Raw genomic sequence first — 16326 nt, 5'->3', positions numbered from 1 at the left:
ACTTTGCCCTCAGGCTGTACATCAGCTGAGATGTCAAATATATCTCAGTTTCTCACACCCTGCAGAGTTTGCAGAATATTGGGAAAAAAGATATCATTTTGAACAACAGACACATTTGCACTAGCCCACAGTGTGGGCTACACTGCTGCATAAACATCTAAGCAACAGATGCATGCATACAAAATGCAGCACCTGCATGTGCTGGGTAGTAGGAATGAGCACCTTCCAACAAAAAAGGTACCCAAAATTTTATCCTATAAGCTGCTTGAAGAAGCCTATTATGAAGTAAGGTAGGAATATATATACTTCAGTCAATTGCAAGCCAATACCATGCATGCTTCTTCACCCCAACCGGTCGCAGCAGATGGCCGCCCCTCCCTGAGCCTGGTTCTGCCGCAGGTTTCTTCCTGTTAAAAGGGAGTTTTTCCTTCCCACTGTCGCCAAAGTGCTTGCTCATAGGGGGTCATATGATATGATTGTTGGGGTTTTCTCTGTATTTATTATTGTGCGATCTATTGTACAATATAAAGCGCCTTGAGGCGACTTTTGTTGTGATTTGGCGCTATATAAATAAAATTGAATTGAATTGAAATTGAATTGAATCGCTAATATAGTTTAAGATTTTAGACATAGCAACTTAGAAGTGGCTGTGGCTCAGATGGTCTGCTCATCGGAAGGTTAGATTTTGATCCCTGGCTCCTTCAGTTCTTATGTGTAAGTATCCTTGTGTAAGATACTGAACTTCAATTTTCACCCTGTACACTAACTGTCAGTGTGTGTGTGAATGTGCATGAATGTTAGATAAAGTGTTTAGGCATAATGTAAAAGCACTGCATGAATGAGTTTATGAATGGTTGAATGAGGCCTCTAGGCTTTGAATTCTCAGTTAGAATTGAAAAGCATCATATAATACCGTTTACCAACCTAAACGTAACACCAGCTTAAAGGTTATACAGTAACAATGAGTTTTCAAGCAGGACCTTTTTGTCTGCATTCACCATCTATTCGTGTTGTAAGAACACAGCCAGTTATTTAAGTTACAATTCTCTTACCGGTTTATCAACATTTAAGGTAGTATTACATTTAGCAACAGTTCACAAGTAATTTAGGGTCATATAAAACAAGCCTATATGAGTCACAAAAATAAAAAAAATATATATAGATAGACAGAGATAGACATCATGTTATCTAACACGTATTTGCTCTTGCTTGTGTGAGTAGATTGTCAGGAAAAAATTATTTACCCCTAACGCGTAAAGCCATGCTCTTTAAATTTGCTTCAAGTTGCTCCAAATTTGGTTTTACCCTAAGATTTTTTTCCCATTATCATTGTTTTTAAAAACAACAATAATAAAATAAATAGAATATAATCAGAATATGGAATCTTTCTATCTAACAGCTGGACGCAGGAAAAATAATCCCTTCGTGCTCTCAGAATCACTTCTGCGCTTTTAGAAACTTTTGTGACGTCCTTGCATCCAGCATCGTTGCGCATCCGCCCTCCCTCACCCTCCTCCTCCTTCAGAAATACGCCCCGGCTCCGTCCGTGCCGCCTGGACCAGTCAGCAGCGGTACGGGGTGAGCTCCACGCGTCTCCGCGGCGGAATTGCTAGTGAAGGGCACCGCGATGCGCGTGGACTTCAGAAAAGGCTTCGACTCACAGGGATCCGCGTAAAACGAGAGGAGAGCTGACGCTGTGCTCACTGACGGACGCAGGCTGAGAGTTCCGTTCTGCGTGTTTTTATGATTATTATTTTTAATCTTGCACCTGCTCACCCGCGCTTAGCGGAACATCCCGAGTCGGAGCCAACTTGCACTACCGCACTTGCCGGTAGTTGTCCCGTAAGGAGCCGAACCTGCGAGCTTACGGGGGATGCTGAGAGGGTTTCTGATCTCCGTTACTGCTCCTGCTGAGCGCCGGGCTGGAAGGGTAGCTGGCGTGTCCTGGGGAGGATGCTGAACAGGTAAACACAAGCTAAGAAAACAAAATACGTTCTTATATTAACACTTTGCCCGTTATTTATCCTCAGCCTTGCTGGAGCTGTAGGAGGTGGAGAGGGTTAGTCCAGATTAGCTCTTCTTCTGCCTCTCGACCTTCCTGAACTTGTTTGCTTGTATCTGTGCACAGTCACTCTCATCGCAGGTGATTTATTATTGTCTCAGGCGACAGGTGCTATTTTCATTGCTGCTGCTTGTCATCATTACTCTACATTTACCATCTAATAGGGCTTTTGTTAGTAGCTAAGTGCTTAAAGCTCTGTGGCAGTCTGTGAGAATGAAGATGAAAGGTAGAGTGGGGAGCAGCCAGTGACGTTAGGTTAAGGGCTTAGGTTTAATGCCATCAGGAAAATACTGCTGCCTGTGGAAGCTCCTCAGTATCCTTGCTTCTCTTGGCTCAGCCAACTGTATTTCAGGCTTGAACATCCAGTGCTTGCAGTGTTGGACTTCACACCATTCAACAGCTCTGAGACTGGAAATGGAAAAAGTCATTTACATACCACTTCACTAAAATTACACTACAAGCCCAATTCTCCTATAAAGCACTTAATTCTATACATTTTTAGCATTTCATCTCACACTGACAGTTTACCTAACATGCATGTCTTTTATTCATAATGCTCTGAATTAAAAAAAAAGAAATTAGGAAGTACCAGCAATATCTGTTTTTGCTGTGGTTTTTCTCAGACATTAAGTTGTTTTGTAACTTGTACCGGTACAAGTCGATATGTTAGCTTTGCAGATCTGAGACCGTGGTTAAATGAATCAGCTGGATTCGTCCTGCAGTGGAAGACACATTTTTCTAGGCTATGCTTTAATATTATTGTCATATTTTTGTTTTTGTTTGTTCCATTTTGTTTAACAAACAAGATTATAAATTTACTGAATTGGTATTTGTTAATAGGGCTGGACAATATGACCTCAGATCAAATCACCATTAATACATACAGAGTTCATGCGCTCATAGTTCACTAGGTTTTTACTGAAGCTGAGATATTTTTTCCTGTAATATGATTGAGCTCCAAATTTGGACATTGCTTTTTTATTTGGTACAAAGTATGCAAGTTGGGCAGTCGGCTTGGTGTTTGACTTTTCCTCCTTGGTGTTTCCACGTCACAGACTGGACAAGGCAGTCCTGTGACAACACACACATGTATAATAATGAGTGAAGTATTAATTTAATTGAAAAACAAAGTAACTGACACAGGCAAGATTACATCAATTAGAGGTTCTGAATGTCAGTTTTTATTCATTTTCAATCAATCAATCAGTCAATTTTCTGTCCCATTCTTCAAACTAGCATCATTTGCTAAAGTTAACAAAAGACAAGGTAACAAGTGAAGGGAAACATTCACAGGGATATGATTCTAACTCTTTAAATGGAATATGTTTTTTATGACATAGCTGGAAGGGTTTTCTTCATTGTGAATACTATTATGTGCCTGCTGACTGGTACACGGGAAGTCTTTAAGCAATAAGACTATTAGTTAATAAGCAAAACTGATCCAACCACACTATCAGAGTATGTACAAAGCGAAATATAGAGAAATTCTTATTATGTGTTCCACTCAGTTTCAAAGAATTTTGGTCTGTTTCAGTTCAGTATGTTTAACTGAACTGACACTGTTTGGGCTGGAAACAGACAAAACACTGTCTGTTGTGATACACAGCTATTATTTATACAGTCCTGCTGTTGGTCAACTGTTCAGACAGCGATCTTATAATCAGTGTGTATTAGGAATGTTTATAGAAATCATTGGTAATGTTTTCAGGGTACTGTAGCATGTGGGTGCAGGAATAATTTGTCTCATCTGTCAAACTGTCGAAATATGTAAAAAGTACTCTGTTGTGTTTGTTTGCTCTGAGGACTTTTTCTTTATTATGCCCATTAAGAAGAGAGAGCAATTATGCAGTCACAATGCAAAAATATTGTTTTGCACTCCCCTATTTTAATCTGGTGATTATAAGTGAAAATATTCTGGTTATGCAGGATCCCATCCCTCAGTAAAACAGTAGGCAAACGAAATGCATTAATAACTGTTGTAGCTTTTGTCTAAATGCTAAAAAAATGGCATTGCCATTGAGCTGCATAATTAGGCTTTGTAATATAGTGGTGGGGACCCTGGGATTTGTGGACAGTGGTAAATTTTTTGTTGTGCTGTTGGATGTTATAGGGACTGTGATAAAAGCAAATGCTGTTATGACTGCATAAAGATGACTTTTTTGCTTGAATGTTATTCTTTTCTTGCATCGTAATACAGTATAGCATATCAATAGACAGTAATATTTCCAACTGTATATAAAAGTTGGATGTAGGCAGCATGATGTCATCCACTGGACATATAAGTAATTTTGTGAAGCCTCAAGCTGAGTGTTTTCGTCCTAGCCATCTTGGCTTTTTTCATACCAGGTGTTATAAGTGCAGCGTGAAACTGACTGAGACATCGAACAATGTTGCATGCTCATTGGATAACAAGTAGCTTGTTAAGCTTGTTTTATCCTCCTTTCAGATTCAGTAAATTAATCTTTTTTCTTAACTGGTTATCCACTTCAGGTTCATGAAGGGGCGTATTATATCCCAGCTGTCATAGGGTAAAAGGTAGAGTACACTCTGGACAGGTTACCAGTTCATTATAGCTCTAACCTGGTGAGAGACATGGCCAATTTAGAACCATCAATTTACCTTAACAAGCTAAGGAAATCAAACAAAGTAAAATATTGTGAAATAGTAATAGAGATTTGAAAAAGGCTTTCTAAATGTATTTCAAGAATTTTAACAAGGTCTTAGAGCAAGAAAACCGAGGCGGTATTTACTTAGACAAATATATAACCAGGAGTAACCACAGGAGGTACCCCTGCTGGCCATTAAAAAAGCACAGGTGTAAGGCTCTACTGCATTGATTAAACAATTTCCGATTTAATTACTTAAAATTATTGCCATTAAAATCCCTTACAACATGTTGTCAGTTACATTGAATGACATTGAAAAACTGGTTCTCATACTGTAACTGGTTCTTTTAACTTGATGTAAAATTGTAAAGTAAAAAGTCTGTGAAATACTAAATGCTAAACTTCCTCCTGGATGTGATCTCAGTGTCCACACTGGGTAATGTCAAACACTGTATTGGTTTAATGACTTGCATAGTCTGTATTTACTGCAACCTACAATTTCTGTTTCACCTTAAAATGACACCCATACATCATATTCTTGAGCATGGATCTCATCAGTGGGTAACTGTAGATGTGTTCCCGAAGGTCTGATTTGAGTTATCAGAGGTCATGATGGCACAAAGCTAGCAGCAGCCAGGACAGCATATTGCTCTATTCATCTTAATAACTCCTGTGGGCAGGGTGGCCACGAAAGTTGAGGAAGGGCCTGAAAACTCTCTCCTGTGACCTTCTGAGAGAAACAAATGGAGCAGCACATGGCTGGCAGACGATCCAGTTGAGCTGCCAACTGCAGTAAAACTGTGAAAAGAAAAGCGAACAAGAGAGAATTAGTCTATCGGTCTGATTTTACAGAACCTTCTACACTACATTGGTTTGACCTCTTACTCAACCACACATTATATTTCTCTCACGTTTGTCTTTGCAGAAGCACTAATTGAATTCATCCAATATTAAGGAAAGGACCCACATACTATACTAACTTGACCTTGGCTAAGAGTTGCTAACAACTTGCGTCAAAGTAAGGCCTGCTGTGTCATCACTCCACATTCATGATGGTCAATCTCCTATGTCTAATTTAGAAAACATGTTTGGGTTACTGCAACATGGATTAATTTCTTGCTTACTAAGCAATTATGGTGGCAGACACAAAGAGAGAAGAGGAGGGTAACTATAGGATTGAAACCTGAGGATGGTGCAGAAATTTGTCAGCCCTCTGCACTGACACCATTATCCAAGACAACTTCTCACGGATGGTGATATATGACTAAGGTGACCATAATCATTATTCACAGAACAGTCTTCTTCTTCTTTTCCCTGGCACCCCTTCATCCTGGGTCTGATCAACTGTGTTCCATTATGCTGCTGTAATGATTTGTGGAGGTCTGTGTTGCTATAGCATTTGAAGGACGGTGTGTTGCAGAGCTTTCCAAAACAATATCATAACCCATATCCATTAGCCGTATGGGTTCCATTCCCCAGATTTGCTTGATGCAATTTAGGTGTCCTCGCACAGTAGACCCATGTGACACGCCTAGGATTCAATTAATTAGACGGTATTGTTTTCTTTTTCTAGCTTTTACACCCTGATTTAAATGGTGGTTTCCACTTTGTATGTCCTATGGAAAAAGCTGATGATCTTCTTTGAGATTACTTTATTCATTAAACGTTTAATCAGTGAATGTAGCAAAAACAACGCTACCACAGTTTATTAAATTACTATTTCTTTTTCTGTATTGATTGTAATGGTCAAAAAACTCCATCAAGATGGCATATGGGATATGCTGCATCATATCTTGAAAAATACATGACAAATTGAAATAAGAAAAGTGGACATTGTTTTAAAGTTCTCTAGCAGATATTACAAACTAATCCCAATGTAGATTTTCTTTTAGATCTAGGGACTCATTTTATGTATGGTGTTTAGAGCACTGATGGAGGTTTGCAGTATTGGACTATTCTTGTACTTGGACGTGAACCTTAACCACGCAATTACCACATCAGCTAAGGTCCTGCAGTAATTGCTTTGTTTTCTTGCTCTCTTTCAGGGGAGTGATTTGCTGATACGTCATATACTGCAGAATGAAATGGCATTTTATCAAATTACCCCAACAGGTAAATTTTTGCCAGGGACACTTCTTCCTCTTTCTGCAGTGTGTAAAGAGAAAATACAAATACTGAATAAATAACAATATTAAATTGTAGTTTACCTTAGAAACCTACTGCTTTCTGATTATACACCACTAATAAAGACTGCATTTCATGGATGGAATTTAGCATGGGTAGTTTTAAGCTTGAACAGTTCTAAATTTTCAAAGAAATTTTGAAACAGATGCTCTGTGTTCCTAACACTCGCTGTAGTTTTCAATTAGAACAGTAGAGTGGTCCTATAAAAAAACAATCTTTGTCTTCATAAAATGTTATAAAAATATGTCGTCTCCATGGTTTACGTTGCAATGAGTCTTGGTAGTTACATCAAATGATTGAAATGGACGTAATAGATATCTCTCGACCCTACAGGAAGAATAAAAAATGTTTTCTGTTCATCCTTTTCAATTTGAACGTAATGTAACTGATGAGGAAAACGTACTGGACATTGTACCTTCCTTCTCTCACCACAACCGGTCGCGGCAGATGGCTGCCAACCCTGAGCCTGGTTCTGTCAGAGCTTTCTTCCTGTTAAAAGGGAGTTTTTCCTTTTCTCTGTCACCAAAGTACTTGCTCATAGGGGGGGTCATATGATTGTTGAGTTTTTCTCTGTATGTATTTTTGTAGGGTCTACCTTACAATATAAAGTGCCTTGATGCTACTGTTGTTGTGTTTTGGTGCTGTATAAATAAAATTTATTCAGAATATCCGTAAAAATGGAACACGATCACAGGTGGTGAACATGGGACAGAATTATTGCTGACTTTGCCACAACTTCTCCTTTAGGACAAATGAAAGTAGGGAGATTTGTTATGAAGAGCTCCCATTTCTGTTATCAACTGTTTGAACTAAGCTTGTGGTTCAAACTCATTGGTATTACATGAGGACAAGCAAGCCAAACAGTGCTTGCCATGGTTTTAGCCAGGCAGTGCTTGCCTCATTAAATTTAAAAAGATACATAAATTAAAACATACAAACAACCATAAATTAAAAAACAGTTCTGTCATAAAGCTCCTCCCATACATTACTTCTATCTTGTGTCTTTGGCTGCAGTTGACTATTGTACTGAAAGCTCTGCTTGTTTTGTACTCTGAAAATTGCAGAAAGCAGATGTGTCTGTCTCCTGAGCTGAGTTGAGAGCGCAGCAGCTTTCTTTTTTGGTTTGCTCATGCACATTGTGGATAAATCTCTGGTCTTTCACAGGAAACTGATGACCAGCGTGTGAGGCAAACTGGTGCAGGCCCTACTGTCATTGCTCTGAGATCAGTTGCAATCTGCGCTTTGTGTGAAAACACAGCTAGCATTAGCAAGTAAATGAGTATCAGTGATTTATCATTGTAACAGATGAGTTTCCTCTTATTACCTAACAACTTCACTACCTTGGCCAATGTGTGATGGAGTGTGAAAAAGTTGTTAAAAAGGTCTAATGATGATGGAGAGGGACAGCACCTCTGACCATCTCCAGTGTAATAAAAAAAAGCAAACTGACCATGTGCAGGCTCAGCAGCACTTTCAGATTAGTGTCTATGAGAAATCACTTGGTTGACTGAATGTAACAAATTTAACCAGCTGTTTCTGAACACTGCACCTTCATTTTTCATTAATGATATTGTGGATATTGATAGTTAATGATGTGACACAAAGCTCAAGCCTTTTAATTCAAATGATTTTTTAATTGTTATATTTTAATACACCTTAGAAAAATCAAGATGTAGACCTGCAACTGTTTTTACTTTTGATACCTTATGTCTCGAAAGCCAGGGATTGAACTCAGAATCAGAATCATAATACTTTATTGATCCCTAGGAGAAATTATGTTGGTTACAGTGCTCCAGTACAAACAGTAACAAAAACAGACAATACAAGAAGTAAGAAATAGCACAATATATACAATATATACATATATATAAGTCACTTACTAATAAATATCTCAATAAGAAAGAAGAGCATGTGCAAAAAGAGTGTAGCTATAGCAGTATACATGGACGAGTTGTACAGGGAGATGGCCACAGGCAGGAATGATTTCCTGTGTCGTTCAGTGGTGCTTTTTGGTAATCTCAGTCTCTCACTGAAGATGCTCCTGTGGCTAGCCAGCACGTCATGGAGTGGGTGGGAGGAATTATTATTGCTGCCAGAGTTTGCGCCCTTGACCATCATCTGACACACATTGTACCTGACTCCTAGAGTTCCCTAATGTCCTGAATGTTGTAGGGCTGTCTCGGCTCACATGCCTCTGCAATGTCACTTGGAGATCTGCAGTAGTGCCACCGGATTGGCTGACTAGGGTGGTGGTTCTCATCTTTAAGAAGAGGAACTGGAGAGCGCGTGCTCCAGCACCAGGGGTCACACTACAGTTCATCCATTAGTCTAACCTCGGTTTCAAGAGGAACAACATGGTTTTTGTCCTGGTCAAAGAATGCTGGACCAGGTCTTTATCTTTTCGAGAGTATGTGAGTGTGTGTCGGAGTTTGCCCAACCAGTTTACATGCATTTCGTGGAACTGAAGAATTCATTCAACCACATCCTTCAAGATATCCTGTGGAACCCTGTGGGTGACCCAGGACACCCCTGGAGAGATTATATTCCTTGGCTGGCCTGGGAATTCTTCTGTGTTCCCTAAGATGAGCTGGAGGACGTGGCTGGGAAGAAGGAAATCTGGGGTACTCTGCTTAGGCTGTTTAGGCTGCATACCCTACTATACGATCCTGCCCCTGATAAGAGAAACAAATGGAGACTTTATGGATACTCTAGAATAATTTTCCAATAATACAGTTTGAGGCATAGCGAGGAATTTTCTTAGTTTTTGATTGCATTTCTTCCTAAATTAATAGTTTGAAAAACTCTTCCGCCACTTGTCATTGTCAGTGCACAGTAAAAAATGTTTGGTTATATATTTGATAATTCTTTTATTCTAGAATTCTTCAGCCAGGAAAAAGTGCTTAAAAGTGAAGACATCCATCTGAAGTGCAGATAGTCAGCGAAAAGGTATTTTTTAATGTGATCCAAGATGTTTTTGTTTCTGTGTTTGTGGTGGTGGGTGGGCAATCATCTCTGTTTGCATTTCACTGCATGCCACTGTTCAAACTGATGTTTTAAGTTCAAACATATTCAGTGACATCAGAAACTACCACTGAATGCTATAAGATAGTCATCCCTTATTTTTTTAAATCACTTTTCTGTTCACTTGCAAAGACAGGGCTGTATCTGTAAACAGAGTTGAAGCATATTTGCTGGTTACTGTACAGCTGCATCTGACATGTCTGTTTTCATCCAAGTAGCTGCACCAGTCTTAGCTAGAGAATACTGAACACAAATTGTTGAACTGACATACCAGATTGTCTAGTTCCTCCATTGTTGTCCATTGTCCATTATCTAGAGTCATGTAGTGCTATTGTCATAGACAGCAGATAGTTTACTACCTAACTACCTAGCTGTGGACCATATAATATGTCCCTTCTTTATTGTTTCTCATCAAGAACTCCAACCTTAGTTGAATCCTAACCCTATGTTTTAGAGACAAGCTGAAGATGATGCATTTTGTTTAGAAATATTTTTTTTTGATTGCCAAGAAATATAGGGATAGTGTTAGGAATAGGTTTATCCCCAGTAATTACTTAGAAAGTAAATTAAATTTATTTTAAGCCTCTGAAGCCTAAGAGCATTTAGTCTCCTTATGAAAATTCTAGGCATAGCTTTTGATTTTAGTCATCACTTGCTGAGAACACAGTTTCGGGTCTTTTCTCTTAGTTCTTACCAGAAGTATTATTTCACTTCAATGTCTTTTTATTAACAGCAAAGCTGTAAAGCTTTTCAGAGTTTGTATGCTTTGGGCTGTTAAAAATAGCAACATGGGAGACTTGCAAGGTGAAATAGCCATGGTTAATTTTAAGAATATGTTAAGAAAAACCGAAGAATTATTATATAAAGCTAATTATTAAGAATGCCGCAACAATAGGAAATGATAGTATCAGAAGGCTTGTAATGTGTATGATTTATTTATTTTTCATTTTATCTGATTCACTAGATTCAATTACTGCTGTGCTTGCATTTTAAAACTGTTAAATTGAAGTTGCGCTGCTGTTTTGCATGGATAGTTATTTATTACCACTGCTTTGTTTGCAGTCTAATTGGCTTCTGAACACATAAATAACGACAGCAGTGAGAACTTCCATCCAACTTGTTCTTGCTGCATTTCAGTATCTTTCTGTCTGACTGACCTCTCCAGCATAGAACCTAAAGCCCAACAAAGCACATTAAGTTTGACACATAGAACAAACAAAGCTGTAGTCAAGGTGGACCACAGATGTTATTTCCAGGTATCTGAAAATAACACGCTATATCCCATCTAGCAGTGAAGATTATTTAAAGGCCTGTGTTGCTCACTGGAATGAGGGTGAGCGGTTAAATTCCCTTAGGGGGTCACTCGTGTGTAAAATGTAAGCGTGTTCAAATGGCTCTTTTCACTTAGCACTCTTGTGCTCAAGTTAGCTATAGACCATATGACTGAAAGTGTCAGTCATATGGTCTAAATTGTTCTTGTAAAAGTGACAAATCAGCACCCATCCCAAGACAGTAAAAAAAATAAAAAATAAAAAATAAAATGCAGAGTTTTTAGATCCGATTGCTTAAAAATGATTTTGGCTGATAAAGACTGGTCAAACACATATTTCAATGTGGATTAAACACAAAAGTTTGCTTATTTTATAATTGCTATGTAAATTACAGAACTGCACATCATTCACCTATAAGCATCTCTAGAAATTAAATGAGTATGAATACAAATAAGAATTTTGATAACATAACTAAAAGTAACAATAAATATTAAACTATTGTCTTGGTCAAAATCCTGTAAGTGAACCCTCTGTTTAATTTTCTTTTCTTATCTATGGTAAAATTGGGTTAAAAAACACTCATTCACATTAACCCCACAGGCGTAAACATTATGCTAAATGGTACAGAGTGTATTCAAAGGGCTAGATAGCTGATACATCAGTGCCTAATTGAAGCTCCTTTTGACACGTATAGTTTTATTATGTCAGTGAGAATTATATGAGCCATATATTATAGCTTTCCATGGGTTGCAGCACATTAACAGGGTTGGTGGGTCTGATGTTGACACATCTTATACATGGCCTATGTAAGGTGGTCATGTGGCTGAGGGCAAATATGGCTCAAAAGCTGTGGATAAGGAACATGTTTGGGCTGAACATTGCTATATACAGTATACAATCTCTTCAGTTCACATTTATAAATTTAGTTCAGTTCAATTCAATATCAGTTCAAATTTATCTATTTAACAGTGAGTGGTGTGTAAACACATAGTGAGGGAAAAAAGCTGTTCAAGGGAACCTCACAGCAGTGTATGCCTATTGCAGTGTAACTAAGGCAGCATTCAGGGTCACATGATCAAGCCCTAATGCTATGGTTATCAAAAAGGAATGTTTCATGCAAATGGAGTCCAAATGGACCATGTTTCCCACCTCTGTTGGTGAGGGGGCTGTACAGAGCTAAAGCCAAAGGCAGGAGGTGGACACTCAAAGTGAAGGGAGCCAACTGATGCAAGAATGAGTCCTATTGGGCTAAGTTAGCTTGTGGGCCTCGGAGGCAGCTGTCAGGTACAGAGGAAGCAGAGTACAACTTTGTCAGTAGCTGAAATAAAATCTTTATTAACCCCAGATTGCCAGAAGGTAAGAAAATAATTTCCGAAATCCAAAAAGGACATAGGCCACCCATCATCACTGATGATGACTGGTTGTTTTAATGCTTTTCTTTTGCATTCATTGATGGCGATTAAAGGCTAAGATTAGATTCATATTTGACTTACACTCCCTGTGCAGACAGCTGAATTAATTAAAAGAGAAGCATGTCTTTAATTAGACACTCATGATAAAGATGACACTGTTAGCACTGTCAGACACCTTGTGGCATTTTGGTGCTGAATAATGTGAATATAGTGACAGATTTCACTAAAATTGACTCTGTGCTCAGGGTTGCATCAAGTCCAGTAGATTTGAGTTAACATGCCTGAACTTCATTGTACTTGGAAATATTTCATCACTATTATAGTCTGAGTCATATTTCATAGGTTGCCTTTCTGCTGGTCCATCTGTCATGTCTGCGTTAAGCCTTATATAAATGTCTAAAAAGAATCTATAGACAAAAAACCTGCCATCCTCTGTCTGTGTGAGCTTTTTCATGCAGCCCACTGTGTTGACAAAAAAGCTGATGTCTATCTGCTCCAGCTGTCTGCAAACAGGCAGACTGAAAGGCAGAGACACCATCTTTTTTCCCTCTAAACTTTGGCTTCTATTGCATCATGGCTCAATACTTTCTCACTCAGCTTTAGTCCTGCTGCTGCTGCTGAAATGCAGCCATAAAAAAGACTTAAGCTTAAGCTTTATTGACACGCAAGGATATAACACTGTCACACTAAATGCAAAAATCATTCATAATCATATTTCCTGTGGCACGATGAGTTACCCAAAGTCATTTTAACAAAGGGATGGCTTCTGTAAACAAAATGAGAGGCAAGTTCATCAAATTTTGTGGCAAGTGCTATTTTCCTTGGTGCAGTAAGCAGAAGACAGAACAGGTGTTAATTTAGAGAATGTGTTCAGATGCAGTTTTCGCTGTACACATGGAAATGAATTAGTTTCTTGTAGGCCTTCTTAAAGGAAGAACGAGGATTCACACGTTGGTTATATACAGCTTCCCGATCATTTTCCTGAGGGCATGCATGTGTCTGCAGACAGGTTTTGTCTGACCATCAGCACCTTTGTCTGTACATATAGCCAGCGATCGGGGCATGATGCTTAATTCTCTCTAGCTATCTGCTGCTATCAATTAGAGTGTTTATGGGAAGGTGCTGTCAGAGTTACCATGGCAACTAATGTCATTGGCAGTGCATTGCATCCCCTGCAGGCCCATGGATGGAGCACTTGCAAGTATCACTGCACAGTGCATTTTAAAGATTCAAAATCTTCACCACTTGGGGATAGAAACAAGAAGTATGAAATACTTACTCGTGTTGGCAGACTGGTGCTATATGTAGACCCATTTTCTCCTCAATTTCTGATCTTTAAAAGTTGTGAAGGCAATTATAAATGTTGATAGAGAGCTCTGACAAGTTATAAGATATTCCAAAACTATCTAGGAGGCAGAAGTGCTAATTTACTGGGAGCAAGCCCGGAGTTATGTGGCATATACTTATGAATTACCTGCTCCCACACTTTTACAAGCTGCTTTAGGATTGTGTCAAATGAAACTGTCTGACTTTACAATAGGCTATTCTTCTGTAACACACTTTATGACAGGAAATGCTAAGAGAATTTTGAGTCTCCAGAATCAGAACCAGAGCTGCCTTTCAGAATGCAGGGTTAGAAGAGTTCTGTAACTTTGGTCTGTGTTTAGTACATTTCTAATTGGCTTTGAAAAAGTATTCAGTCTATCGTTGTGGGTATCTCCCTATTAGACAATTAAAATGCCAGAAGCTTGTTTGATCTTATTAGAGTATATTTCATGTTAAGTTCAATAGAACTTTACAATAACAAACTTGAGGTGTGAGCATGTACATGCGTCCATGTACGCACATGAAGGCTGTCATGATATTAAAAGTGGATAACAATACCTGGAAAAATACTCCATACCATTTTTAATATCACAAGTACTGAAGAGGATTAGGGCCAGCAAAAAATAAAGACACATCTTTTTTTTTTCTCTTCCAGACTTCTGAGAAAAAAAGTCATAATTCCCAGAGTTTCTGAGATTAAAGTCAGGATTCTGACTTTTTTCTCGGAATTCTTTTTTCTCAAAATTCTGACTTTAATCTGGGTGAGGGACCAGACAAAGAGCGATTCAGAAGACCCCTATGACAAGACCATCGAGGAAACAGTTCACCCTGCCCGGGATAGGGTTACCGGGGCCCCGCCCTGGAGCCAGGCCTGAGGAGGGTGCCCGAGGGCGAGCATCTGGTGGCCGGTCCATAGTCCATGGGGCCCGGCCGGGCACAGGCCGAAAAAGGGACATGGGCCCATCTTCCTGCAGGCCCACCACCCGCAGGAGCCACTATAGGGGTCGGGTGCAATGTGAACCGGGCAGTGGCCAAGAGTGGAGGCCCTGGCAGACCGATCCCCGGCTACCAAGACTGGCAATTGGGACATGGAATGTCACCTCTCTGGTGGGGAAGGAGCCTGAGTTAGTGTGTGAGGTTGAGAGGTACTGGCTAGATATAGTCAGGCTCACCTCAACGCATGGCTTGGGCTCTGGAACCAGCCTCCTGGAGAGGGTCTGGACTCTGTCTCAGTCTGGAGTCGCCCCTGGTGAGAGGCGGCAGGCTGGGGTGGGTATCTTGGTATCCCCTCGGCTTGCTGCTGGTATGTTGGGCTTTCTCCCAGTGGACGAGAGGGTTTGTTCCCTTCGTCTTCGGGTCAGGGAACGGGTCCTGACCGTCGTCTGTGCTTATGCGCCGAGCGGCGGTTCAGAGTACCCAGCCACCCACCCAGGTGCATGGAAGTTTGCCCAACCAGTCTACATGTGTCTTGTGGACTTGGAGAAGGCATTTGACCATGTCCCTCGGGGGGTCCTGTGGGGGGTGCTTCGGGAGTATGGGGTTTCTGGCCCATTGCTATGGGCCATTCAGTCCTTATACAACCGTTTCAAGAGCTTGGTCCACATACCCGGCAATAACTCGGACTCATTCCTGGTGGGTGATGGGCTCCGCCAGGGCTGCCCTTTGTCACTGACTCTGTTCATAATTTTTATGGACAGAATTTCTAGGCATAGCCAAGTGGCGGTAGGCTTGGGTGGTCTCAGGATCTCATCTCTGCTTTTTGCAGATGATGTGGTTCTGTTGGCTTCATCAGGTGATGGCCTCCAGCTCGCCTTGGAATGGTTCGCAGCCGAGTGTGAAGTGGTGGGAAGCACCTCCAAATCTGAGGTCATGGTCCTCAGCCAGAAAAGGGTGGAGTGCAAACTCCGGGTCAGGACAAGTTCCTGCCCCAAGTGGAGGAGTTTAAGTATCTCGGGGTCTTGTTCAGGAGTGACGGGAAAGGGAGCGGGAGATTGACAGATGGATTGGTGCAGCGGCCGCAGCGATGTGGACACTGTACCGGTCTGTTGTGGGGAAGAGAGAGCTGAGTGTAAAAGTGAAGCTCTCATCAATTTACCAGTCGATTTACGTCCCTACCCTCACCTACGGTCACGAGCTGTGGGTAGTGACTGAAAGAACGAGATCGCGGATACAAGCGGCGGAAATGGGCTTCCTCCAAAGTGTGGCTGGCCTCTCCCTTAGAGATAGGGTGAGAAGTTTGGCCATTCGGGAGGGGCTCAGAGTAGAGCCGCTGCTCCTCCACATCGAAAGGAGTCAGATGAGATGGTTCGGGCATCTGACAAGGATGCCTCCTGGGTGAGGTTCTCCGGGCATGTCCCACCGGGAGGAGGCCCCGGGGCAGAGCCAGGACAGGCTAGAGAGATTATATCTCTCGGCTGGCCTAGAAACACCTTGGTGTTCCCCAC

The 16326-nt window shown here is 40.5% G+C and overlaps 1 protein-coding gene across 3 annotated transcripts in view; it reads left to right on the top strand.

The window, feature by feature from the left end:
• The first annotated feature begins 1555 nt into the window (after window positions 1-1555).
• LOC116309297 (heparan sulfate glucosamine 3-O-sulfotransferase 5) overlaps window positions 1556-16326 on the top strand; it is a 100906-nt gene continuing 86135 nt past the window's right edge. Inside the window, exons 1-2 of one of the 3 annotated variants that reach the window (XM_039598583.1) lie at window positions 1556-1964; window positions 9729-9798. The gene's annotated coding sequence lies outside the window, so the exon portion shown is untranslated. Of the gene's footprint in view, window positions 1965-6713; window positions 6781-9728; window positions 9799-16326 lie in introns of all 3 variants that reach the window. The other 2 variants (XM_039598582.1, XM_031725867.2) reach the window with 2 other exon arrangements.

This window comes from Oreochromis aureus, linkage group 15 (genome assembly GCF_013358895.1).
Source record: "Oreochromis aureus strain Israel breed Guangdong linkage group 15, ZZ_aureus, whole genome shotgun sequence".
NCBI classification, from domain to species: Eukaryota; Metazoa; Chordata; class Actinopteri; order Cichliformes; family Cichlidae; genus Oreochromis; species Oreochromis aureus.
The sequence above is the reverse complement of the archived record's forward strand: the minus strand, read 5'-3'. Positions and strand labels throughout refer to the sequence as shown.